The sequence below is a fragment of the Sciurus vulgaris genome (assembly GCF_902686455.1).
Source record: "Sciurus vulgaris genome assembly, chromosome: 11".
Classification (NCBI taxonomy): Eukaryota; Metazoa; Chordata; class Mammalia; order Rodentia; family Sciuridae; genus Sciurus; species Sciurus vulgaris.
In genome coordinates this window covers 76227530-76254393 of record NC_136472.1, presented here as the reverse complement: position 1 = coordinate 76254393, position 26864 = coordinate 76227530, and the positions used below count along the sequence as shown (strand labels likewise).

Below are 26864 nucleotides of genomic sequence, written 5' to 3'. Positions count from 1 at the left end.
CAAAACAAGCCAAACACAAGACACCAAAGGCCAAATGTTTTCTCTGATATGCGGATGCTAATTCACAATAAGGGGTTTGCGGGGGGTGGCTAGGGGAATAACAGAGTTACTTTAGATTAGGTAGAAGGCAGTGAAGGGAGGGGAAGGGGCATGTGGGTAGGAAGGATAGTAGAGTGAAACCAATATTATTAACTCATGTACATATATGACTGCATAACCAAAGTAATCCTACAACCTGTACAATCAGAAAAGTGAGAAATTATACTCCATTCATGTATGATTTATCAAAACACATAAAAGCATTCTACTGTCATGTAAAACTAATTAGAACAAATTTTAAAAAAAAGAAAGAAAGAAGAAGAAGTAGGGGCTTGGAGGCCCTGAAGCAGCCTGGAGTGGTCAGGGAGGGCTTCCTGGAATAGATCATCAAAACTCAAATAGAGAGGTAGCCGGGAAGGCTGAAAAAACATGAAGAAAACCTCAGTAACCTGTGGGGATAATAGGAGTAGTTTTAACAATTAATTAGAAACCTAGGAGGAGATGAGAGAGAGAAAAAGAGATGAATAAATTAGCCCTTTGTTTGCTTAGATGTCTAGGATTTGTTAATTAACCTGCACTATTCTTATCCTTCTTCATTCATGTAGTTCATTCATTCATTTGTTGATTCATTGAGCCTGAGATGTTTTAAGGGTCTGCACATTGGCCAAAGTATAAAATACTGAGGAAGAACAGATTCATTATGTCTACATAAGCAAAAGAAAATTTATTTGGAGCTCATGGTTTCACAGGTTCAGTCTCTGATTGGCCAACTCCATTGTTCAGGGCTTGAGATGAGGCAGAAAATCATGGTGGGAGGGTGTGGCAGGAAATATTCTCACTCATGGCAACCAGGAAGCAGAGAGAGAGAGAAGGGGCCATGGACGGATATGATCCAGACCACACGCCCAGTGCCCTACTTCCTCTGGCCATACCTGCCTATAGTTACCCCCCAGTGATCCATTCAAATTATGAACTCATCAATGAATTAATCTACTGATGAGGTTACAGCTCCCTCTGAACATTCCCACATTGCCTAACTCATGAGCTTTTTGGCAGACATTAAAGATCCACATCGTAACCGTGCTCATTCTCCCAACATCTGTCTCCAGCGGGATTTTGCAGGTCTGAGTTCCTGTGCTTTTCTTAAGAGAAGTCTGCCATAACTCTGACTCCTGCTCACCCTGTGGCACAGGGAATTAAATTCCTTTTGAATAGATCTACCTTAAGAGTGAGAAGATAATGGCTCACAGTTTTTCAAATTTAGGGGAAATCCATAGTTGTCCTGGCTTTATAGCTTGGTACTATAGGATAATCAAACACAACTATTTTCTCAAAATAGAATGGGATTCCCCTGTACTCTCCTTTGCCCTTCCCAGCCGCCTCCGCAGGCCTTGGCAGAGGGAAGGGTGGGGAGCCAGTGTTTTCCCAGGGTCCAGGCCCACATTGCTCTTTTCATTCTAGACTGGGTAATTGGCCCTTGCAGACAGAGGTTAATTTCCTACCGTGAATTCCCTACCGGTTTGGGTAGCATGGGTCCTGGGGGGAAATCAGAGGAAAAATTGCTTCCAGGTGCTACCTGGTCTCCCTGCATGGCCGTGAGGGAAGCCACGTGAAGATGTGCAAGGAGCAAGGGCTCAGGAAGCCAAACCAGGGCTTGCACGGTGCCATTTACTGGCTAAGTGCCCTGGGGCTGCTGGGTCTAATCTCAAGGCTTTAGTTTGTTCACCCATAAAATAGGGATAATACCACTCTGCAAACCGTGGGAAGATATTAGGGGGTTGGCACAGCACTTACACGAACAAGCATTCAGCAAATGCTTTTGCCTCTTGAGTGCTTGCTGCAACCTCACCACCATCTACCTCTTTCTCTTTGGGGGAATTCTCCCTTCCAAAGAAATTTTTGTTCCCTTCCAGATATCCTATCAACAGGGAACAAAAATTAACACATTTTTTGGTAATCTCAAAGGGAATATGAAGTTCAAATAAGAGGATAGGGATGTTTTAAAACTCTACATTTAAATATATTCTACAGATATTTTAGGCAAGCACTCTCCAGGTATTTCTTCACAGGGCTCCATTGACATTTTGGGCAGAACATTTTTAGCATTCCTAGCTTCAGCCATTAGCAGCCTTCTTAGTCATTGTGACAACCAAAAACAACTTCTCTACAACTCCAGCCACACCCAACAGACACAGGCACCCCATGACCCATCTGAGAAATTCTCACCACATGATTTGCCCCCTCACCTGAGAGGCAGATCGTCTCTGTTCTGTGTACTGAAAGCATTGCCGTGGATTGTAGAACACCATTGATATTTATTTTTCATATCATTTTTCTAATTATACTAGTAGTATATGGTAGTCCAAAAATCAGACAATGGAGAAGTGTGACAAGAAAAAGAATGAGAGTCCCCAGCCTTAACATTTTAAATATTTAGACTATTTTTTCTCATAAAAAGTAATAAGGTCACGTGGTTACAAATTCAAACAGTGCTAAAGGGTATAAAATGAAAAGTAAAGGTCTTTAGCATCAACCCCATTCTGTCATTAGCAGTTTTGTATGAATCTTTCTAGAAATTTCTATACAGACTCATGTATATACCCCTTTCAAACACAAGTGGAATCTGTACTCTATTCGTTATTCTGCAAGTTTTTTCCCCCCACTGAACAATAGATCTTGTAGATCCCTAGGACAGTATTTCAATCTTCCTTATTCTTTTTAACAGTTTTGGAACATTCCATGGAATAGAAGAACCTGGCTGTCTCCGTGTCATCACTATTACAATCTTGCCATGGAGATTGCTATCTAAGCCAGCTTGGAGGTCCTACCGCCCTGTTGCTCTTAGTGGAGAGACATGCAGCACAGGTCAGGGGGCAAACCCAAGGGAGCCCAAGTTGAGCAGGAGAGACTACATAAGCACAGTCAGAATGCCCAGGTTCCAGGCTCAACCCTGCCAGTCCCTCTATGGGTGAACTTGAGTAGTCCTCTTTGGGCCATAGTTTCCTTGTCTATAGAATTGGGAGTGGGGTGGGGACTCAACTTCTAACATATCTGTGAGTCTTGAACTTTAAAAACAAGTTCTAAAATACTCCTCTGATCTAATAAGGGAAGCAGAAATGCAAAACCTTCATTTGTATACTCTACACTAGGCCATTGCAGGATTAAGTGCCACAGCTTGGAAGAGAGGGAAGGCTCAGGGAAAGGTCCTACCTTGAGACAAAGGAGTAGAAACCCAGATGAGTCAGTACGGAGAAACTGGAGCTGCTTACCCTGAAGATGAGAAGACTCAACTATGATTTAATTACTCTCTGTGCATATATGAAGAGTGTCTCTAAAGAGAGTTCTTAACACTTGTTCTTCATGTTCTCAGAAGATGAAGCAAAAGAAAAGGAACTGAACTGAAAGCTGTAGAAATCTGTGTGAGGTGGAAAGACATTTATTTGATTATTAGGGTTAAACAAGAAGTAGAAAGCAGAAGTTGCTACCAGAGGATATTATGAGTCTCTTACTCTGGATACACTCGAATGTAGTTAAAACATCTGCCTAGAGACAGAAGGACTAAGTGGAAATATTACTAGATACTTTTCTATGTCCTGTGATGCTTCCACAGGCTTTAAATGCTAAATGCTGACCAAAAGGTAACCTCTGGTTAGTGTTAACAGAATCAGGCAAATCTTGACACTGATGATTAATATTCTAATGAAGAGAGCTGGTATCAAACACAGCTGAACTGTTATACTCGGGGTCTTCAATAGGGCTAATTTCTAAATAAGAAGTTACATCTTATTTCTTCTCTGAGATGTGACATTATTCAGGCCCCTGGGATTAAGATTGAGAGGATACTGCTAAATTATGCAACGGCAGAGTCATGGACCTTTGCTGTGTTGACTTAGGGCAAAAATGAAAATCCAAAGGGAATCATGATGATTCTCAAAAGCCAGTCTGTACATTGAAAAGAAGCCACCTGAATCTTAGTCCTCAAGTGAGGCAGAGATTACTGCTTTGTGATTCTTTGAGGTATAAGTTCATCATTGAGAGTCATTCACCATTTAAATCAAATGTCTCCTCTTTTGCATTAGTTTTCAAATGTCATATAATAAATTACCCTTAAGTTAGCTGCTTAAAACAGTATTTATTATTTCACATGATTTCTGAGGATCAGGAATTCATAAGCAACTTAACTGACTGGTCTGACTTAGTGTTTCAGCCAAGGTTTCGGTGATCCAAAGACCTCCCAGCGGGGAAGCGGGGCTACGGGATCCTCCAGCAAGACGGCTCACTCACACAGCTGGCAAGCTGATGCTGTCTGTTGGCAGGGTCCTCAGCGTCTCCCCACATGTGCCTCTTCATAGCTCTTTGAAGGTCCTCACAACATGGCAGTCAGTTTCCCAGAGCAAGTGATCTGAGCAAATGCCAAGAGAAAGCAACAATGTCTTTATGACCTAGATTAGTAAGTCACACTCTGTATTTCTACAATAAAGCTATTGGCATCATAGTATCTTATCATTGTGATCCTATTGGTATCACAAGTCACCTCCACCTGTGGGAGGGAGTTACACAAGGCATGATTACCAGAAAGTGAAGATCACTGGGTGGCATCTTGGAGGCTGCTACACCTTATATGGAGGTCCCTTGGGTTGCCAGGAGTTAACAGCGTAGGCCCTGAAGAGACATAGACCTGGCCTTGAGTCCTGGCCCTGTGTGGTTGAGTTGCCTGTGGCAAAGGACATAACTTGACTTACCATCAGTTTCTTCATCTATCAAACAGAAGTGATATTACCTACTTCTAGAGCTGTCATGCAGTTTAGATCAAGTAGACTATACAGTGCTTTACATGGTGCCTTCAATATAGAAAGTAATCGTTATAGTAACTACTACTTTTATTATCTAGAGATCCTTCATGCTTATCATTTTTAGATTTGCATTTTACTTGCCCTCCCTTGAGAACTTTTGAGAAGAATAACATGTACACTAAAGTGAATAAAGCATACTTAAGTGTACAATTTGATGATATATTACAATAAGTCCATCCGACCCTGTAGCTGTAACCCAGATCAAGATATAAAACATTTCCGACAAACTGGTAAGGTTCCCTGGTGCACCCACTGCCCTGAGGCAGCCTCCATTCTGCTTCTATAAATATTCCTTCGTTTGCCTGCTGTTGAATTGTACAGAAACAGTCATAGGGTAGGTACTCTTATATCTGGCGTCTTTCACTTGCAATGAATGAATCTGAAAATCTGAGAGACTCATCCATTTATCAAGGTTTTTTTAAATTGCTATGGAGCTTCACATGGTATGAATGTACTACATTTTTTTTCAATCAGTTCACCTGTTGATAGACATTTGGATTGTTTCCAGACTGTTATGAACAAAACTGCCATGAACGTCCCTGTTATTATATCACTATCACCACAGAGTAGACTAGGAATAGGAATACACCCAGCTAGAAAACAATGTGATTGACAGGGAAATAATATAATGGGGAGAAAACCAGAAACAACAAAATAATTGCTACTACTGCTGTTGTTACTATCATTATTGCTAAAAGTGATTAAGCTTTTTCTGTGAATCAGGCATTAGACTATGTATTTTATATTCTTTTTCCTATTTAACCTTCATAGAATTTATATGAAGAAATGTAAGTATCTTCATTTGACAGTTTAGGAAGCCTAACTCAGAGAAATCAAGTGATTGCTTAAGCCAGAGTGGCCCATTTGGCTCCAGAGCCCTAACCATGGTGCCAAGAGTCAAAGATTTGGGACCACAACCTCTCCTCCACTGTGACAGTGGATGTGTAACAAGTGTGACAAGTTCGTGTGAAATGTCCCCAAGCCCCAAGTCCTCTCATGAGAAAATGGGAACAATCCTTCTTGTAATCACAGAGGGGTGAAATTTATGAGAATAAGATACAAAATCTCTTAGTTCACTGTCTAGATATAGTGTGTTTGATTAATATCCATTTTCCTTCTGAAAAATTAAAAGTCTTTAATGTTGGAGAATTTTCTTTGAGACCTACGGAGCCTTTAAAAATCTCAATTCATTCCTCCAACAAATATCCAAATTAGAATCTCCTGGATAACTGCAGATGTTCACTAACTTTGGTCTGTTCCACCATCCCTGGGTCTCCATTCCTGGAGTAATAATAACTCATTAAAACAGAAAAAGAAAAAAAGAAACTGCCCCTGGTAAATCCAATGAAATAAGTTCTTCGGAAGGGATTGTGCTCCTCCGCTGCTCTCTGGAGGGAGACCAGGGAAGGAAAAGACTCTTTTGGATGCAGAATATCTCTAGGATGCACATGATGGACATGGGGTTCTATTCTTATTTGGTCTATATGTGCTTCTTTGTTGGCCTTCAGATCTAGAGGAAGCCTGAGCAGACCAGATGACAGGAAGCAATTCAGGAAGTAGGCTGACTTTCACTGAACGCAGAAGCTGTAAAGAAAGACTGAGAAATCAAAACTTAGCACTTTTGCATAATTAAAAAATATGTGTATGTACACATGCACACACTTATACATATAACTTACAAATGATGTCAAAGGAAATTAGAAAAATGTAATTTATATTACATAAACTTTATTAATTTCCTTAATGGAATGCCTTACAGAACAATAAATAGAAAAAAATGGACCACCAAATTAGAAAAAAAAAAAAGTACAAAGATATATATAGCAATTCACAGATGAGTTATTATAAATATTTTGTAAACATAGAAAAATACTTAAACTCCCTAATAGTTAAAGTAGTGACTATCAAAGAGGCTCTAAGATATTTAACATCTATCAGATAAGCAAGGATTTAAAAAGTTAGGACTACCCAGGGTTGCTCAGGCTGTAGAGAAATATCCATTATTGAGATATAAAAATCTATACATTTTCTTTTGGAAAGCAATTCAGCATTATCTTTTTTAAAATGGTAAATATCCTTATTCTTTGATTCTTTGACCCAGCAATTTATCTTTTAACTTTTAAAAATTCACATTCCAATGTAAACAAAAAAAAAAAAAAAAACAATGTCTGTAAAGCATGTATATTGCAAATGCCTAGGACAGACCATGGCACTGAGCAGATGTCAAACCAGTGATGGTTTTTGCTAACAGGCCAACACAAAATAAATTCAGCATAGTTCTAAGCACTTTGCATGTAGTAATCAATTATCACAAAAAGCCTTCTGTGGCAGATACCATTATTACCCCCATCTGACAGGTGAGGAAACTGGGTTACAGATCAGTAACTTGAATGAGATCGCACAGGGAGTGGCAGAGCCAGGAGCCATCTGCGACAGTCTGGCCCTACAGCAGCACCATCCATTCAAACTTTCTGCTGTGGTAGGAAAGTTCCACAACCTGCACTGTCCAATATGACAGCCACACGGAGCCACTGAATACCTGAAATGTGCCTAGTGTAACCGGGGTACTTTATCTTTTATTCAATTTTAACTAAAATTCAATTTTTTAAAGGCTGCCATATTAGCACAGCTCCAGAGGTTGGGTTTCTAATCACTAATATGCTATGCTCGTCATGATTACAATAGATCTGAGGGGGGATACATTACAAGCCCACCCCCTCCCAGTGGATGCCTAAAACTGCAGATTACACCACATCCTATATAGGTTTACATTTTTTCCTGTACACACTTATGATAAAGTTTAATTTGTTAATTTGTAATTGATTTGTATGAGACTAACAGCAAAAACTAATAGAATAATTATAACAATATGCTATAATAAAAGTTATATAAATGTGGTCTCTCTTAAAATATATTGTACTTTCACCGTTTTATTTAAAGGAAATACTATAACTTCTCTTTAGTTTATCTGAATTGCCAACATCATTACTGTTGTACTTTGGGGCCATTATTAGACAAAATAAGAGTTAATTGCATATAAGCATTGTGATACAGTGACAGTGAATCTCTTAAGCAGGATGATTACTAAGTGACTAATGGGGGATGTATAACAGAGTGGGTATGCTAGACAAAGGGATGGTTCATGTCCTGGGCACATAGCAAGATGGCATGAGATTTCATCAAACTACTCAGAATCATGTGCAATTTAAAATTTATGAAATGTTTGTCCCTGGAATTTCTCACTTAGTACTTTTAGACCCAAGGTTGACTGTGGGTGATTGAAGCTGTAGAAAGTAAAACTGAATAGAGGGTAACTTTAGTGTAGTAATCACAACAGCAGCCATAGTGTTTTGGCATATTAATAGGAAGATTTTTTTTATGGTGGTCAGAGCTGAATGAGGAAGGAATAGCTATCTCTGGAGAAAAGTGAGTTTCTTGTCATGCCAACTGCAACCATATTGGAGATGAGATTCAAGCATCAGATTTGAGAGGGATGCAGGGGCAGGTTATAGTAAGGGGTCAGAGAGTTGTTGATTTGCAAGGTCCATCAGTGAGAACTTCAATCCTAAGAAGTAAACACAGTCCACACCCCTCATCTCGCTAACATCTCAGGTGAGAAACTATGTCACCGAAATGTTTCCTTCCAAAAGTACCTAGACTCTCAGAGGAGGGGAATTAACCTTTACTGGGTATTTAATCTGTGCCAAATACTGTACCAGGCTTCATTTGCAATATCCTAAGCCTTATACCAACATAACAAGGCAGATGTTGTAAATCCCCATTTTGCGTTAGAAGAAAATAAGGCTCAGAGAGATTAAGTGACTTATTACAGATCACAAAGTAAGAGACAGAGATAGGATTTGAACTTAAATCTGTCTGATTCCAAAACCTGCTCCCTTCATTTCCAGTGAGAAACCTGAGGCCCAGAGCAGTACAGGCAAAGCCAGAGTCAGGAGGGTCCTACTGTTTTGTCCTGGCCAGTCCCGCCCCTCCATATGATGCTTGACAGATGGATGACCATCCATGTTTTCAAGAATGCTCCCTGGGGCTTCCTGTCCTATAGCTGAGAAAACCAAGTCCTGGTAAAAAAGTTAGTGAAAGGTCAAAGACAGAAGCCAGGGCTCCTGACTCCTGTCCTGAGCTCCCACCTCACTTGTGCTGCCCCAGGCCACAGCTTCCCACCTTCAAAGGGCAGGAAATTACCCAGAGAGCAGCCTGGCCAGGTCTCTAGAGCACAGCGGCCAGCTCCAGAGGCCCAGTAGAGGTTGCCATGCCTTCTGATTTATCTTGGGTTGGTAAACACACCCCAAGTGGCATGGGCAGGTCCTGGTGCACAGTAGTCACCAGTTCTGTGCTGTGAATTGGATGGCAAAACAAAGCACGGAAGAGGGCACCGGTAGCTGACCTGTACATTAGCAAGCTTTTCCTCACCTGAAACAGGTACTTCAAAAATCTAACCGTTTCCTTATGAAATAATTGTTTAAAGCACTGGACGCATAGTGGGTGTTCCATATGTCTGTAAGTTTCCCTAGGGCAGTATCACTGGCTTGGTACTAAAGCCTGACACAGGGCTTAACATATGTAGCTTTCAGTAAATACTTATTGAATGAATGAATGAATGAATGATTTAACAAACAAATATAAATGAGCTATGAGTTTTTCAGGTCTTCCTATATACTAGGTGCTCAAAAGGTATAAGTTCTTTTCCTTCCTCCCAAGGATGTGGCGTTTGAACTAGGCCTTCAAGAACTGATATTAGGAAGGGTATTATAGGTCAAAGGAACAGCCCGAAAAGGTCAGAGGCCAAAGAGGTCCCAGGGATCTAGTTCCTCAGAAGCAGAACAGTATGGGTCAGTCACTGTAAGAGCAGCCGTGGAGACCCAATGCAGGAAACCAAAGAACAATCCTGAGGGCTGTTGTTAAAATAGGCTGATCCCAGAGGCTTCATCAGAATACCTCAAGGGATAATGAGCTTCCAAAGAGGAGGAGCAGGGATTTAACACCAGAGGGCACTATGGGGTCTGGGCTGTGTCCCTGGGCATCAGGAAATCATTTCTGACATGGCGAGCCATCTTTTGCACTTTGGATGAGCCCCTCCTAAGGAAGGCCTGGTTGGATTGTGGGACATTGCAACTGTGTGGAAAACTGGCAATGAGAAGAGTAATAGTCCCCAGGACATGTGTGAGCCTCAAGGTGCAGGATCACCAGGGAGGGGTGCGAGGAGGGCTGGAGGGCAAGACTCCCACTTGACCACTTGCAACATGATGGCACCCAGACGGTTGCAGAGAACCCTCAGGAAGTTGGGCTTATAGTTGGCATCATCAATTTAGCAATCTTAGAAGCAGACAGGAAAGAGGAACCCAGGTGGGCAGGACCTCAGACTCTGGCATTATCCTAAGGAAGAAAAAAGCTCCCAGTCAATAGTTTTCAGAAGAGGCCACAGCCCTTAGTGGGTCTGGGGTTGAAATGAGACAAGACCTCCAACATTGTCTACCTTGTTAGACAAGAAGTCCTGCAAGAACAGGGGGCTCTGGATGCTTGCCACTGGTTCCTCCTGCTGGTATGAAGTGCCAACAGAAGAACCTGGGCTTCTTACTGATTAAGGGAAGTAACTGTCCTTGGAGGGGACTGAGGACATCAACCCCTCCCTCTTCCACAGTCTGCAAAGCAGATAACCTTATGAGCCCAGTAGAGTTGAAGAAACAGCCTTGCTATCCCTGCCAAGGTTAACACAGCCTTAACACCACTGCCCAGGCTTCTTGTGGTTGGGGTCCCTCATGCCTACCCTCTGGTAAGTCCTGACCACGGAATGCAGGAGATCCTGGTGTCATTTGAGAGAAAACCCAAGGAACTGAACAATGGTTTGATGACAGCAGATTAAGAGCAGCAACATCATATTTAGCATAGGAAAATAAGCATGAAAAGTGAAAGTGATGGGAGTGGTTTTCAGGAAGACTGTCTGCAGTGAGGTCGGGCAGATTAGGATGCCTTGTGCAAGACTGCAACTCGGACTGGCTGCAACGGTTATTATTAACTTGGACATTTATTATCTCAGCAAGAACTGTTGAGGCAGGACAATTCCTGGCATGTTCATCAAAGCTCAGCTTCAGCTCTTGGCTTCAACTATTGCCACCTCAGGCATTGTGTCCAGATGGTTCAGTATCCAGGGAACCCCAGACCTCTCCTCAGGTCAGAATGGCCGGTGGTTCACATTCCCCCAAAGGGAGTAGGACCGCTGTCATTTGCCAGTCGGGATCCACCAACTGAGAGACATGAGGAGGAACAGCTAGCTGAGCTAAGCCGGGCTTCTGTCAGTGAGGGCTGTGGTACTGGTAGGCAACCAAGAGTGGCTGTCACAGTCAGGAAGTAATAGGATGAGATCTGCTCCCCTGCCTGCAGGGCCACTGTGGGGATGCAGTGAGATAATGGGTGTGAAAGGGTTTTCCGAGCCAGAGAGGGTTCTGTACACAGGATGAGTTGTTACGATCCTTATAAAAGAATTACATTTCCATTGTAGAATAACAGATGACACTCGAATGAAGTCGTGCATTCGCTTGTGGCTGTGCCGTGTTGCTCGTCAACAACCCCCCACACACACATGCCCATCATTTTGAGATATAACATTAAAAACAGGCCAGATACTTCACAGTAACGAGTTGATGCGTGCCAGTGCTCTCTGCAAAGCTGCATGCACGCATGGGGAAGAGGTTACTGTGGGAAGGGACATGAGTTTGGAGATCAGACGATCATGGATTCCAGTCCAGCTTCTACAGCTCCCGGGTGATGTGACTTTAGACACACTATTTATTTTTCTAAGTTGGTTTCTGTCTGGAAAATAGGGATAATAATCCCTCTCCAACCTGAGATTTAAAAATAAAGAACCTCAAGCATCATACCTGACACAGAACAGTCATCAAGTAATCCCTGTCCAATGCTGTGCGGTAGGTACTACAGTTATCCCTGTTCCACAAATTGAGAAACCCAGGCCCAAAGAACTAAAAATGTTTGTCCAGGGTTGCACTGCTTGTAGGTGGCCACGGTGGGATTCAAACTCTGCAGGTGGTCTCAGGGGTCATGTTCCAACCACTCTGCTAGGCTACCCTCAATACTGTTTCTATTATTGACATTAATACTGTAAAGCTAATTCTGCTGCTGCCTTATTGTGGGACCCTGGGCTGGTTCCATCACCTTTCCAGGCTTCAGTTTCCTCATGTGTAAACCTCTAGGTTGAGCTAGAAGAGCCTTTCTCTTTAAACTTCACAGAAAATTCTGTAGATGCTTAAGACATCGGCAGTCAGCCACCTGGGGCCACCTCCAGGCTTTTCCCTGCTCCACTTGACCTTGTGACCTTAGTCAAGCTGATTGACCACTGTAAGCCCAAGCTTCCTCACCTCTGAAGTGGGGACAGTAGACATCTCTGCCTCCTAAGACTGTTGGGAGGATTAAAAATGGATCCCTGTCTCTACACAGTGTAGTACCATGTCCAGTGATGAGAAAGCACCCAATCAATAGTAGCTGTTATCATCATTGTTGTTGTTATTATTAACAAGTCATTTTTTCTCTCCTCTGCATAAAATTCCTCTGAGAGCACAGGACTCAGTTATTTCTGCAGAAAACACAAGAGCAGTTTCTTTCAAAAAATCATAGATTGTTGGTAGAATGCAGTCACTTCACCTTCTTTGAACTTCTCTCATCAGCTAAATGTTGGGGGGTGGTTAGTAATAAAGAGTAACTCAGAGACTGAGATGGGGATTCTGTAGACTATCAGGAATCAGTCTTGCTAGTTTTGCTATGCAGCTTTAAGAGAACTTAGAAGGTAACCTGTGTAGCCATGGTAATTTGCAGCTTAAGAGACTCAGAAAAGTTTGGTGACTCAGTTCAGGGGGCACCGCCTGGTTGGTGACTGATATTATGTCTAGATGTTGGGACAGACCCTGGATTCTATGAGGAGCCCTCACAGAATCTGATCTCTGCCTCTCCACTCATCTCTGTCCCACTTTGTCTACCTCTACTCCAGACTCAAGCAACGTTTAGTCCTCTTGTTTCCCTGGCAGTATTGTACTCTTTTCTACCTTTGGGTCTTGGGCAGCTCTTTCTGCCTGGGACACTCACCAGCCCACCCTCTTCTCACAGGTGCAAAGGCAGAACGCACATGCATGCCCAGCACGCACATGCCCACAATGCCTCCATAGCCTGGTCACCTCTGAGCTCGCCTTCAGGCTTCTGCTTCAGCCTCACTGCCTCACTTCCTCTAAGAAGGTGCCACTAGGCCTTAAGTCTTCAATAATTAAGAGCCTCCTCTGTGCTTCCCATCCTTGTGGTGTTATGGAGCAATTGCCTATGCTGGGTTTGCCTCATCACACAGGGAACACTTCTCAAAGGCAGGTGGGGACCCCACCCTGTTGCTCTCCAGAGCTTCCTTGGGGTGCTAGTTAGAATTCCCCACAGATTGCTGAGAACTACCTGTGGCAGGCTCTAGGCATAGGACAGCCCAGAAAGATGCTTGACTTTCTTTGCTAAGTGACTGTTTCACCTCTGGTTAGCACTGGGTCTGGGTGACAACTGCACAGACCCACCATGAGCACACACCAGCCTCTCAGCCACTGGACTCCATGTACTTGGCACACAGGAACATCCTAAATGCATTTCCTACCCTGCAGGCACCTCTCCCCTTTGTTTTCCAAACCACATGAAATCCGAGGCAAATGCAGGCCATGTGTGCCCAACTCCAAAGTCACAGGAATGCTTTCTCTCAAGATCTGCCCAAGAAATGTCAAGAAACTTCATCCAGTGCCTTGTCCTCCAGAAAGCAAGAGATTTTATTTTGTTAGCAATAATCAGGCTTTTCAATCCAAGAAGTAAGGCTAGATCTGAACTCCTGAGCTGGGGCATATTGAATGCCATTTGCCTCTGATTCCAGATAAGTCTTTTGGTTAAAAGAAACAAATAGCCAAGCCCTTATTCCTTTTCAATTCAGTGCCCTCGGTCAGGGTAAGCAGCCTCCCCAGGAAGCCTTAGGAATCAGACCATTTCATTAGCCAGTTGTGTTGGTCTCTGGCTCCAGTTCTGGTGGCCAATTCTCCTACCACAATACCTTCCATCTCCTTGATAAGGTTGCAGAAAAAGGGTGGGTAGAAAGTCCATCCACCTGGGTTAGTCCTTTTCTTCCTCTCATGAACAGACTGTCTCTTTCTAGAGTAAATATTCTTTATCAGTAAAATGTGAATGATACCTATCTCATAGAGGTGTCAAGGACTAAATGTGATGTCCTATGTGAAAGTTCTTTTCATATAAATGACCACCAACTAAGGGTGGGATAAGGGTCTTTATCCCACACTGGCAACACTGAATATGGTTCCTGGGATCAGGTCTGGATTTTTGGTTTACTACCACAGATCTTGAGTAAATCACTTGGCTTCAGTATCAACTTACTCATCTGGAAGAGGTGGTTTCTGCACTGGAAGTTCCACATGGCAGAGTTAGTGTTATGGGTTGGATTGTGCACCCCCGACCCCCTAAAAAAAGACATATGGAAGTCCTAACCTCCAGTACCTGAGAATGTGACCATATCTGGAAATAGGGCCATTGGAGTTGTAATCCATTAAGATGAGGTCCTATTGAAATAGGGCGGGAACCTAATCCAATGACTGGCAGCCTTTCAAGAAGGCCACCATGTGAAGACAGAGACACACAGGGAGAACATCACAGGATGGCAGAGTTGGATACTGAAGTGACAAAAGCCAAGGAATGCCAAAGGCTCTGCTAGCATCCAAACTTTGGGACTTCTAGCCTCCAGAACTGTGGAGGCAATACATTTTCGTTGTTAATTAAATTTCAGCTAATATTTGTTGAGTAAGAGAATGATACTTGTGTGGAGGTCACATGGGAAAGCACACATAAGGTGCTCAGTCCTGTGCCTGACACACACAAGGGATTTATGTGGCTAATGGCTGTTCCTGCCCCTTCTCCTATCATCACAGAGGCTCCCTGGTATAGAGTGTGGTTCAGGATTAAAAGCAATCTGATTTTCTTCTAATTTGTGCCATTAATCTCCCCAAAGCTTCCTCCTTTGAGAACCTCCCTCAGGGGAAGCTCCAAGCCTGGGGACAGGCTTGTCCCTGTAGGACAGATTCACAGCCATTTTGTCCCTGTCCACTCACTTCCACCCAAGGACTCGTTTCCTTGGTTTTCAGGAGTGACAGAAGAGGAATTTCTGGAACTCTTGGCTCTTATTATGTTTATGTTTTCTCCCAAAAAAAGTTGCAAGAAGCTTTGTTTAAATCTAATGAGAGCAAGAGGCTGAGGCACGAGCGTATTCAGGGGAAGCTGTTTCAAATCAGGGCATTTGCCAGAGAAGGCTGTTTGAGGAAAATGTCCCTCCCTGTTATGCTTGCATTCACACCACATGGCTTTCTGTTATTTTTTTAAATTTTTAATTGAAATATTATAGTTATTTAGAAAAACTCTGGGAATGATAAATACACAGCACAGGCTTGATTTTACATGCTTTTTACTTCCTGGTTGGTTTTTCCCCAGTTCATTGGTTACACTAATTCTTGACTCCCACTCCAAGACTGTGAGAAAGACAGAGCAAGGCCCTGGAAAGAGCTCCCGCCGTGCGCTCCAGTGGTCTGGGTTGGAAGCCCTGCTCCACACTTCAGTGTTTTGTGGCTTGGAGCAAGTGGCTTAATTTTGAACCTAATTGCCCTATTCTCACAGCTGATGGAAGATCACAGAGGTAAACCCATGAATTTACAAACATACATTCTTACATGTATTGCTATAGACTGTTCAGGTTATTTTAGTGGGAAAAGTGTGGGCTTAGGGTCCCACAGATCAAGGTCCAGAGCCCAGCCTGACACCCGCCAGCTGGGTGAACTCAATGAAGCCTCAAATTTGTATCTGTCACTTGGTGAGACCCTAACACCTTTTCAAGGGATGTGAGGATGGAGATAAATTTATATAAAGGGTCTTCCACAGTGTTGGACACATAATAGGTGCTAAATTAATCTCCATAACCTCCCTGCCCTCCAGCAAGTGGCTCTTTTCCCTCTGTAGCTCCCTCTTACCCCTTGTATCTATACCTAGTACCTCCACTATCTCTCCAGTATCTGAGTAGAAGGGAGCCTGATGATCCAGTTGTGCTCTTCCTTGGTCTTGGGACCTAGAATTTTGCAACTGTATCAATTGAGTGAGGAGGAGGGAAATATAGAGAGACATAGCCTCAGTAGGTAATGAATGACTTTAAACAGCTGTTTGGGAGACTTTCTTAATCAAATCTGAGTGCAAAAGTGCAGAGCCCAAGCCTTGCTGCTGAAGAAAGCTCTCTGCAACTGAAATGTTCAAAGCCATCCATTTTAGTGACTTCTTGGTCACCTTTAACAGCAGATCTTGACAGTCAGAGATAATCCAGCTTGCCTTGTGCCTTCCTTCTCTCACACATCCCGCAGAAGGTGGCCCTCCACAGACAGACCCAGCCAAGCCTCCAGAGGCCTTGATGGACCATCTGAAACCCCCCTGGAGGCAGCTTTGGGGAAAGGTTGTCAGCACTGACACTGGACCTCTGCAGGCCTCTCATTCACCTCCTCTCCATATGCCCCAACACCTTCCTGGCCTCTGCCCTCTCCTCTGACATCATTGCCTCTCTTACATAACGTAAAACCTTTCTGTCACCTTCACCCATGAGGCTGGGTGTCCCTCCAGGAAGGACTGGTCTGAGCTCTGTGTCTCTGGTGCCCAGTCAGTTCTGCACACACAGGCTGCCCTATGTATGACTAGGATTGGCCTTATAGGAAATCGGAAGACAGCTCCCACTATTGAGCACCTACTGTGTGCTCTGCATACTCTCATTGACTTACTTTTCATGGGATCTTTGTAAGGTAGGCCCAGATCCTGAGGACCCCAGGGTTCTAAAAGATGAAACAACCTGCGTGAAGTCACAATAATCAGTTTTAAATCCAGATCTTATTTGCCGCTCCTCCCTGGGTTGGAGTCCCACAGAGCCCCTTACAAGTTGGTTGTCCCTCCATAGGTCACATCACCTCTCCTTGGTTTATCTATCTGTAAAATGGAGGTGATGGCCCTTACCCAACTCAGATGTAGTAAGGATCAGACAAGATGATGGATGTGAAACTCCTGTGCAAACAGCAAATGCTAGTCACATGTAAATATTGGTTTTATTAGGAGTTCAGTAAAATATAATATGTAGTAGGTGCCCATCACATATGAAATTCATGAATGTGCTATGATCACACAGAGATGACCAAGACCAGTCCCCTTCCTTAGGGAATTGGCTTATATGAATCCATATGCATAAAGGCCCTAGTCTGCAGGATTTGCCCATCTATAATCTGGTCCCTGGCCACATCTCAGGCTCATCTCCGAACGCCGTCCTTGTTATGCTTCTCCAGCCTTCAACTTCCTTCTGTCTCTCAAATGGTCCTACTGCAGAGGCTTTGCCCTTGCTGGACCTCTACCTGGAAAGCAGAGGCTTCCAGTTATCTGTGTGGCTCACTCCTTCACCTACTCTGCTTAAGGGTCACCTCCTCAGAGAGGCCTCCCTGACTGCCTTATTTACAACAGCATACCCATTCCATCCCCTCAGCCCCCACAAACCCTGGACTTTTTCATAGCATTTTCCCTACTAGATCTTGTTCTATGCAGATATTTGTTTTCTTGTTTATTGATTTTTCCTCTTCCCCTAAAATGAAAGTTTTTGAGGGCAACGTTTCTAACCGTGATGCTTTGAATGCTGTCTGGCAACATAGGCACAGATAAGTATTTGAGGATGATAATCAATGGCCACAGCTCAATTTTTAAAATGGGTGAAGGATCTCAATAGAAATAAATTTCTTTGAAGAAGATATACAAGTGGTTAATAAGTGCATGAAAGATGCTCAACATCATTAGCCTTCAGGGAAATGCAAATCAAACCACAATGAGATACTGCTTTACACTCACTAGAAAAGCTATAATCACAAAGTTAGAGAATAACAAATGTGGGTGAGGATGTGAAGAAATTGGAACCCTGATACACTGTTAATGGCAATGTAAAATGCTATAGTCACTTTGGAAAACCAAGTGACCGTTCCTTAAAAGATTAAATATGGAGCAACCAAACAATTCAGCAATTCCACTCCTAGGTTTATACCCAAGAGAAATGAAAATGCATTCTCATACAAAAACTTGTACACAAATGTTTGTAGCAGCCTTGATACTGACCAAAAAGTGAAAACAACCCAAGTTTGATAAATGAATAAACAAAATGTGGTATATCCGTATAATACAATGTTATTTGACCATCAAATGAAACCAAGTCCTGATCTATGCTTTAGCACGGGTGAACCTTGAGAACATTATATTAAGTGAAATAAGGCAGACAAAAGAGCACATTATCCCATATATGTGAAATGTCCAGAATAGGCAAATCCATGGAGACAGAGATCCGTGATTGTCCATGCCTGCAGGAGATGGGGCCTGGGGAATGACTGCTAATGAGTATGGGGTTTTGGGGAGTGGGAGGAGTGATGAAAATATTCTAAAATTGATTGTAGTGACGGCTGTGTTACCCTTTGAATATACTAAACACCATGGATTCATACACTTTAAATGAGTGACTTGTATGTGAATTATATCTCAATAAATTTAATATTATAAAAAATAAATCAAGGAATGTCCTCATTGAGTATGTCTGTCAAACATGCAGACTAGTGGGCAGGCCATCCCCCGTGAAGACCAGACAGATGGAGGGGCTCTCTTGTGGATGCTGAGGAGGAACAACGCCAGCCTGGCTTCCCCAGGGAAGCAGGTAAAAGCAGAGCTCTGTTCACCATGAATGCTTAATTTTTTTTTTTTTTAATGTTTTCAACTCCCTGAGAAACCTGTGAGTAGGAGAACTAGAGATCAAGTGACCTGAGCCTGAGAAATTTACTGCGTCCTGTTTTCCAGAGACCATTTTCCCAACATAAGTCACAGAGACAGATGGCCCCAGGTCTGCTTCTGAAAATAACCACTGTCGGGGAGAGTTGACTTAGTGGGAGCTGCCGGGCAGGGGGAGTAAGACCTACAAGATTTACTAGGCTGGACAAGGGGGTGAGTTTGGACCCCATAGGCTGAGGTTCTTCCCAGCTCATCCCAATAGAGGCCCCAGGCAGGAGCTGTCTTTTGGACTTTCTGTATCTTCTTCTTTTTAAAATAACTTTTATTGTTTGTTTTTTCAAATCTCATCATCACATGTGTTCCTTTAAAAAATTAGAAACTTGAGAACAATGTAAAGAATAAAATTTATAATTCTACTGCTCTAAGGTAACTGGTATTGACATTTTTGTACACATTGCACGTGTATACACTTAAATAAAGTTAAAGGTACTATTCATATGGTTTGCATCATGCTTTTTTATACCCTATTCTCCACATCATTGTTTTTTACAAACACAGTTTAATGTCTTTTATATGTGATTATAGCATTATATTACTGTGCCTTAGTTTATCTAATTGAGCATTTACTTTTTTCAAATTAAAGATGTTTATCCTTTCAAACAATTATTTTTTAATTTTAATTTTTTATGACTACAAATAATATTGTGATGAATACCCTCAAAAGAAAATCTTTTGAAAAGTCAAATTTTTTGCTAGTCATGGTGACACATGTTTGTAATCCCAGCAACTTAGGAGGCTAAGGCAGGAAGATGGCAAGTTCAAAGCCAGCCTCAGTTACTTAGCAAGACCCTGTCTCAATATAAAAAATTTAAAGATCTGGGTTGTAGCTCAGTGGTAGAGTGCCCTGGGTTAAATCCCCAATACTGCCCCCCAAAAAAAGAGTCCATCTTTGTGTAAATTCTTAGAAGTGGAATTGTTTAAAAATCACTTTATAGCTAGCATCAATGCATAAATCATGTTTGTATTTAAGACCAACATCTCTTTTAGCAGTTATTAGATGCCAAATATTTTCACACATATTTTCTGTCAGTTTCAAAAATAATGTTTTAGTCAGCTTTTCATCACTGTGACCAAAAGACCTGAGGAGAACAACTTAAAGAAGGAAAAACTGGGCTGAGGAGATAGCTCAGTTGGTAAAGTGCTTGCCAAAGAAAGAAAGAAAGAGAGAGAGAGAGAGAGAGAAGGAAGGAAGGAAGGAAGGAAGGAAGGAAGGAAGGAAGGAAGGAAGGAAGGAAGGAAGGAAGGAAGGAAGGAAGGAAGGAAGGAAGGAAGGAAGAAGAGAAAGAAAGAAAGAAAGAAAGAAAGAGAAAGAAGGAGAGAGAGAGAGAGAGAGAGAGAAAGAAAGAAAGAAAGAAAGAAAGAAAGAAAGAAAGAAAGAAAGAAAGAAAGAAAGAAAGAAAGAAAGAAAGAAAGAAAAGAAAAGGCTTATTTTGGCTCACTGTTTTAGAGATTCAGTCCATGGTTGACTAACTTCACAGCTCTGCACCCAAGGTGAGGCAGAACATCATGGTGGAAGGATGTGGTGGAGGAGAGTTGCTCAGTTCATGGCACCCAGGAAGCAGAGAGAGCTTAAGTGCAAGGACACAAGCATAATGTGATCCCCAGAAGCACACCACAGTGACCTACTTTCTCCAGTCATGCCCTTCCTGCTTGCAGTTGCCACTCATTAATCCATTCGAATTATTAATCCATCAAATGGATTAATCCACTGATAAAGCACAGCTCCATAATCTAATCATTTGCCTCTGGACATTCCTGCATTTTCTCACACATGGGCTTTTAGGGACACCTCATATGCAAACCATAAAAAATAACCTTTAAAAATATAAAAAGGACAGGAGCTGGGAATATAGCTCAGTGGTAGAGTACTTGCCTAGCATGCAAGAGGCCTTGAGTTCAATCTTCCCTGAAAAGAAATTATATATATAGGTATATAATATATATAATATATAAAATTATATATGTAAATATGTATAAAACTATATATACCCATTGTAGAAAATTTTCAATATATAAAAAGCATATGAAAGTTCAAATTTTCCCATAACCATGATAATCATTATAAAGGCTTTGTGTTTCATTTTAGCCAATCTTTATTCCCCTATACATTTAAACAAATCAATTCCTTTGATAAACATTTTATTCATTTTACTATGCTGGAGGTTTCTGACTCTTATTATAACGGAAGTCATTTATGCCCTGCATTTTTTCTTTTAATCCTCAGAACAAGACCTTCAGGTATAGACCTCTGTTACTCCCATCTTGCAGAATGTTGGACCACAAAAGAGCCTTAGAGAATACTAGTCCAAAAGAGAGATAGGAGGACCCTCCCATGATCATGAGGTGCTTTGTCAACCGGGCCCATTCAGACCTCTTGACTCCTTTTCCATGACTGCAGACTACTGCCTCTGATGTGGAACTGAATCTACACTACCCTAAAACAGGATGACCATGTAATGAATTATCCAAATCAAGATGCTTTTACAGTAAAGAGGGGCACAGTTATTGTCAGTGCAGAATAGCAGGCATAAATTGGGGCTATCCCTGATAAACTAGAATGTTTGGTCTCTCTGGATTTTAAGATTTCCAGCTCTTTGAAATACTTTGCAGGAATGGATTTCAATCGATTTCAAGTAACTAGAGGAAACAGTTCTGTGACCCTTTGTTGATTTGTGTCCCTGAGCCAGGCGGGAACAGAGATGAGCAATACATGGTCCCTATATGGAGGGACACTTTGTTCAAACAGTAGATTGGGAACCTAACTCACTGGAATACAAAGAAGAACATGATACCATCACAATAGAGTTGCTGACCTCCATCAGCCCCAAATCTCTATATCAGTAGGATATCCTAATTCTCTTCATACCCTCTCCTCCACTCAGAACTGATATAATTTTACTTATTTAACCAAACAACGGGATCGCCTGTGCTGGTGGGTGAGAAGAGAAGGAATGCATTAGGTTTTAGGTGGAGGGGCTGAAATGTTTCTGGAAAGAAGGCTGAGAAGATGTAACACACTAGCCTTCACAGGAGGGATGAATCCATCCAGTCAGTACCCCAAGGATAGAGGTGCCTGTGCAGGTCTGAGGGCCTTCTTTGGTGTGGTGGCTAAGTTTCACTTAATGAGTCATGACCATGAACCAGGGCAAACATTTTACACACAGGTTTCTAAATCACAGGGCTGCCAATCAACACAGTTATTAGAAAGCCCCTGCGATGACCCTTCATGGCAGCCCACAGCTAGTCCTCGCTTCACCGATGGGGGCTCACTTTCCATTGTCAGCACACAGATTCCCCTACCGAAGCCTAGATGGGGCTGAACATAGATCGATACAGTTCCACTTGGCATTCACATGCATTTCTCAGGACTGCTGAGCAAAGTGTTAAAAAAGTGCATTTTGTTAATGGTCTTTCTTTGAGAGTAACAAACTGGTCCATCAACTAGCCTTTCACACATTTAGTCTCATGGCGTATTCCAAAGATATGCTCAGAATCCAGAATGCTAAGAAATTCTTTTTTTGAGAACTGGCCTGCTTTAGTTGTAGGATAGGTTTCAAATGCAAGAAAAGCTACCATCAATTCACATAGAGGTGGAGGTCACTGAAATTGTTTCTGCAGAGCTCAGGACTTTCTTGTTCTGTATCACAGCTGTCTCCCTAACTCTGTCTGTCTATCTATCTATTTCTCTATCTATCTATCTAATGGTATTGGGGATTGAACCCAGGGGCACTTTACCACTAAGCTGTACCCCCAGACCTTTCTATTTTTATTTTGAGATAAGGTCTCACTAAGTTGCTCAGGTCCTTATGAAGTTACTCAGGCTGACCTCAAACTTGCAATCCTCCTGCCTCGGCCTCCCAAGTCTCTGGGATTATAGGCATACACCACTGTGCCTGACTCCTCTGTTTTGTTGTTGTTTTGTTTTTGTTTTTTCCACATCATCAAGTGATTCGTGAGGATAAAAGTGACATTGGCAGGCATGCAGATCTGTCATTGTTTCTTCCTCCAAATCACCATGTTCTGTCTGTGTCAGACCTACAACTGGAGGACTGGCAGAGGAAAACAATATTGGTTGAGCCTTTGCCATGAACAAGCAGAATGCAGGTCTCCTTTTGAGCATAATACCATCAGTCCCTCAGCAGCTCTTTGCGGTGGGCACTGTCCCTCCATTTTTCAAAGGAGAAAGGTCATGCCCTTTAGCTGTGTTTCTCTAATGGACATGCCCATTCCTTCCTCTAGCCTAGTAGAAAATCCAAATCATGGTTGATAAATTTTATTCTCACTATTCAATGGAAAGAGCATTGCAGTTGTAAGCTCTTATCTAGGTTCTATGACCATAAATTCTTTTGCTTCCCTAAGCCTCCATTTCTTTATCTTGAAAATGGGGATGGCTTTTCTACCCATACTGGTATCATGAGGAAAAGATCTTGAAAAGCATTTGGCCCAGTTTGGGCCCCTTGGAGTCCCCCAGCCCCCAACCATGCAGGTGTCTGCCCTCGATCACCCTGTTGCCTTCTTTCTCCATCCTTACCATCCTTAAGCCAGAGCCAGGCTCACTGCACCCTCCTCTCAAGAAGATTGGATAGTTCCTCCTACTCTTCCAGGGGTGTTGGAGCAGGGTCTCATCTTACCACAGACATGTGGAAGCATCTACAATACTGGATTCCCCTCAGCGGGTAATCAGAACAGATGGTGAGGCACACCCGAACCCCAGGAACAAGCACCCTTATTTGCCTGCCTGAGCATGCATCTGGGCCCCATTCAAAAGGAAAACCTGGGTCATCCAAATTTTCAATAGCCCGACTGAGCCAAATCAGTTAGGGAGGAAATATGGTTGACTGAGCAAATGCCTTAAGTTTAAACAGCCAATCCTTCTAAAGCACAGCCCTGAGCTTGTCACCTTCCTGCCTTAGAAATCTCTCAGGCTCCCCAGTTAAAGTCCGATTTCCTTTTCCTATTATTCAAGACCGAAACCTACTGTTCGTGTTTCACTACTCTCACATACATAATCAAGCTATTCTTCTTAAATACATCCTAGTGCTTTCTATGTGCAAGATTAAGCACTGGGAAATGTGGTAAAGGCAAGCCAGGCAGGCATATGAAGGACATAGACAAGTAAACACCGCAGAGTGAGAAAAGTTGCAATCACGAGTGTCCAGAGCACTTGTGGGCATACCCTGGAGGGGTGCAACCAAGATGGAGGCATCAGGGAAGACTTCCTGGGGGAGGCACCATGAGATCAAACCTTAAGGACGAGTGGGAACTGGAAAGACTTAAAGGAAATGCTTCAGAGAGAAGGAACAGCATGTGCAAAAGCTCAGAGACAAAACTACTCTAGTTGTACTTCCAGAAGTACCATTCAATTAGATTCAACACAGAATTTACAGCTCAGTGAACCTGGGTGAGAGAACAAGAGCAGTGAGTCCATGGAAACAAGAATGAGCCAGGTGTCTGCACACGTCCCTGCAGACTTGGTGGGAGTGATGATAATACATGAGACCTAAGAGGTATTGGAAGGGAGGCGGGCAGACTGCTGAGACCAGGGAAAGGAGGCACTTCAGCGTTCTTCCCTCTGCCAGGCGATGCTCACAGCCCCATCCTTCTCCACAAAGCCTTTCTCGGTTGCCCATTTGAAAAACTCCACAGCCCTCCTTTCCTGGAAGCACTGGATTTTGTGCTGTTCCTATGCAAGTCCCACCTCTGCCTCGCTCAAAGCTCCGTGTGCAGTCTCCCTCCCACCAGCACTTTGGGGCCGTGTCTCTCTTTGTGTCCCCTCACCTTCAGTGAGTGTTGAGGAAATGTCTCTAAAGCAAAGCAGCATTCACCATACTTTTGCAATCATCTGCTAGTCTAATAAAAAAGAAAAACTTAGCACCCCTTCACTTATCCATACACATGTATGCATAGCAACTTTTGATGTTTATTGGGTGTTCACTGGCTGCCATGCACTATTCTCAGCACGCTCCTGTTTTAATTCCTTTAATCCTCAAAGCAACACAGAAAAAGAGTAGGTGCTCTTTTTTCAAATCTGAATTATAAAGATGAGGAAACTGAGACACAAAGGGGAAATAATTTGTCTAAGGTCATGAGCAAATATTGGACCTGGGTTTCCAGTGCAGGCAGTCTGCCTCCAGAGCTCCTACTCCCAATTCAGCCCTGCCCTGCTTGTGGATATGCATCCAAGCGTTCAGGCCTAGTTATGTCTATCATAAAATACCCACTACATAGAATTTTAAAAATCATGAGTTAAAAAATAAATATTTCCTAGTATTCTCTTTGCATTCTAGGAAATCATTCTATGCACTCTGCCTTGAAAATCAGTGAAAGTAGAAGATGCAAATAAATGAGAAGGGAATTAACAGGTTTTCAATAAGTTCTGTACCTCACAGAAACTTCTCGCACCTACAAAGTCCCTCATACCTGGTTAGGGGCTTCAGATCTTAGTGGTGAATATTTGGAGCAACCCTGGATCCTGAGGAGAAGCCTGTGGAGATTGGATGGAAGGAAAGGCGGGCATGGGGCCTGGGAGAATGTGGGGCTGGGCTCCAGCCAGGGTTCCTGAAGTTTGTCATGGAACAACTTAGTGCAGGAGCTTTTTACTTGTTAAAGCGTGCTGGTATTACTGAGGAAGAGGCTTTCATGGGCACCCTTAAACAGCATATAGTGTTTCTTAGTTTGGTCTAAAAACTAACAACTCAGCGTGGTCTGGTACTAGTTATATCCAGTTCATCAGAAGCCCTGATTGGAGAGTATAAGATGTCTTTGATTAATAAAAGATGAGGAAGTGGGTATTTGTTTGCTTAATAAATACAGCCTGGTAGACAAAAATCTTTCCACAGTTTGGTTCTGCAGGGGAAGGGGAGTCCTGAAAGGGTTCCTGGCAGGGTGGTTTTGTTCAACTTAATAAGCATTTGGTCAGCACTGACCTCAGGTTCTTGCTTGCTCATGCACATCGTGTGCTCACATAGAGTATCTTTAGTCCTCACGGGAACTATATAGAAGGCGGGGCACAGGGGGATGGACAACTTATAAACAAGGAACTAGAAGTAATTTTCCCAAGATCATATAACTAACAGGAAGCTAGGAAGGCTGCACTGCAAACCCCAGTTCTGTGGAACTCCTGAGCTCACTCCAGAGCCCACTCCAAGAATGCACCATATCCCAGGAATGCACTGTGTACTTTTATGTGGGAGACAGATATAGATAATTGCACATCTAGCAGGTCAAACATGATATTAGAATGGAAGACAAGGTCAAAGAAAGGAATGCTCAGGCCCATAGGTTTGACTGGTAAGTGGTGTCAAGGTAAATTGGGAATACTGGTTTGATCAGTTGAACAAAACCAGGAGGGAGAAGCTGCTCAGAGTTGTACTGTGCTCACTGATTCCTGCTCCTTCAATCGTCTGTACTGAACTTTTAAAATGAGGCAGCTACATGGCGTACAAAGCAACTCTATAAAGTTCAGGGATAGTTACGTTCAGGGATGGACATTAAGGTCATGGAAACTGCAAATCCTGTAAGATTTGGTGACTGTGAACTGAGTGGGCTTCTATTCTGTGAACCAAATATGAAAAGCTTTTTCTTTGCCCCCAACAATCAGCAGCTCTCCATGACCTCTCCCTCTTAGAGTCCTGCCAAATCTTAGGATGGTATGGCACATCTAGGCTGCAATATGCAGTCTCCGAAAAGCCGGATGGATATGATGATGTTATACACCTTCTATCAATCAAGGTGGGAGAAAATAAGCAGCCCTTGCTGCCAGGTGGATGCACTGTCTTGTGCTGTATACTTTTATATGTCTGTGCTTGTGTTCCCTCTCTTGTAAACGATGTACTGCACATGTTGAAAGTTCAATCATAGACAAGACTGCAAATTATCTGAACTCAAAGGTCTTGTCCCAGGCCATCACCTCCTCCTTCTGAGAGTAGAGTTTGCTGGTAAAACTATAGAAATCCGGGACCTTGGAACCATGACAAATTAGAACCCTGGAGTCAGACTTCTTGACACTGTTCTGGAACCCACAGAATGGCAGTG

The 26864-nt window shown here is 42.7% G+C and overlaps 1 protein-coding gene across 11 annotated transcripts in view; it reads left to right on the top strand.

Annotated features, from left to right (window-relative positions):
- The window catches only part of TENM4 (teneurin transmembrane protein 4), a 737381-nt gene that overhangs the window by 429587 nt on the left and 280930 nt on the right, over nt 1-26864 (top strand). The gene's annotated exons all lie outside the window — the stretch shown is intronic.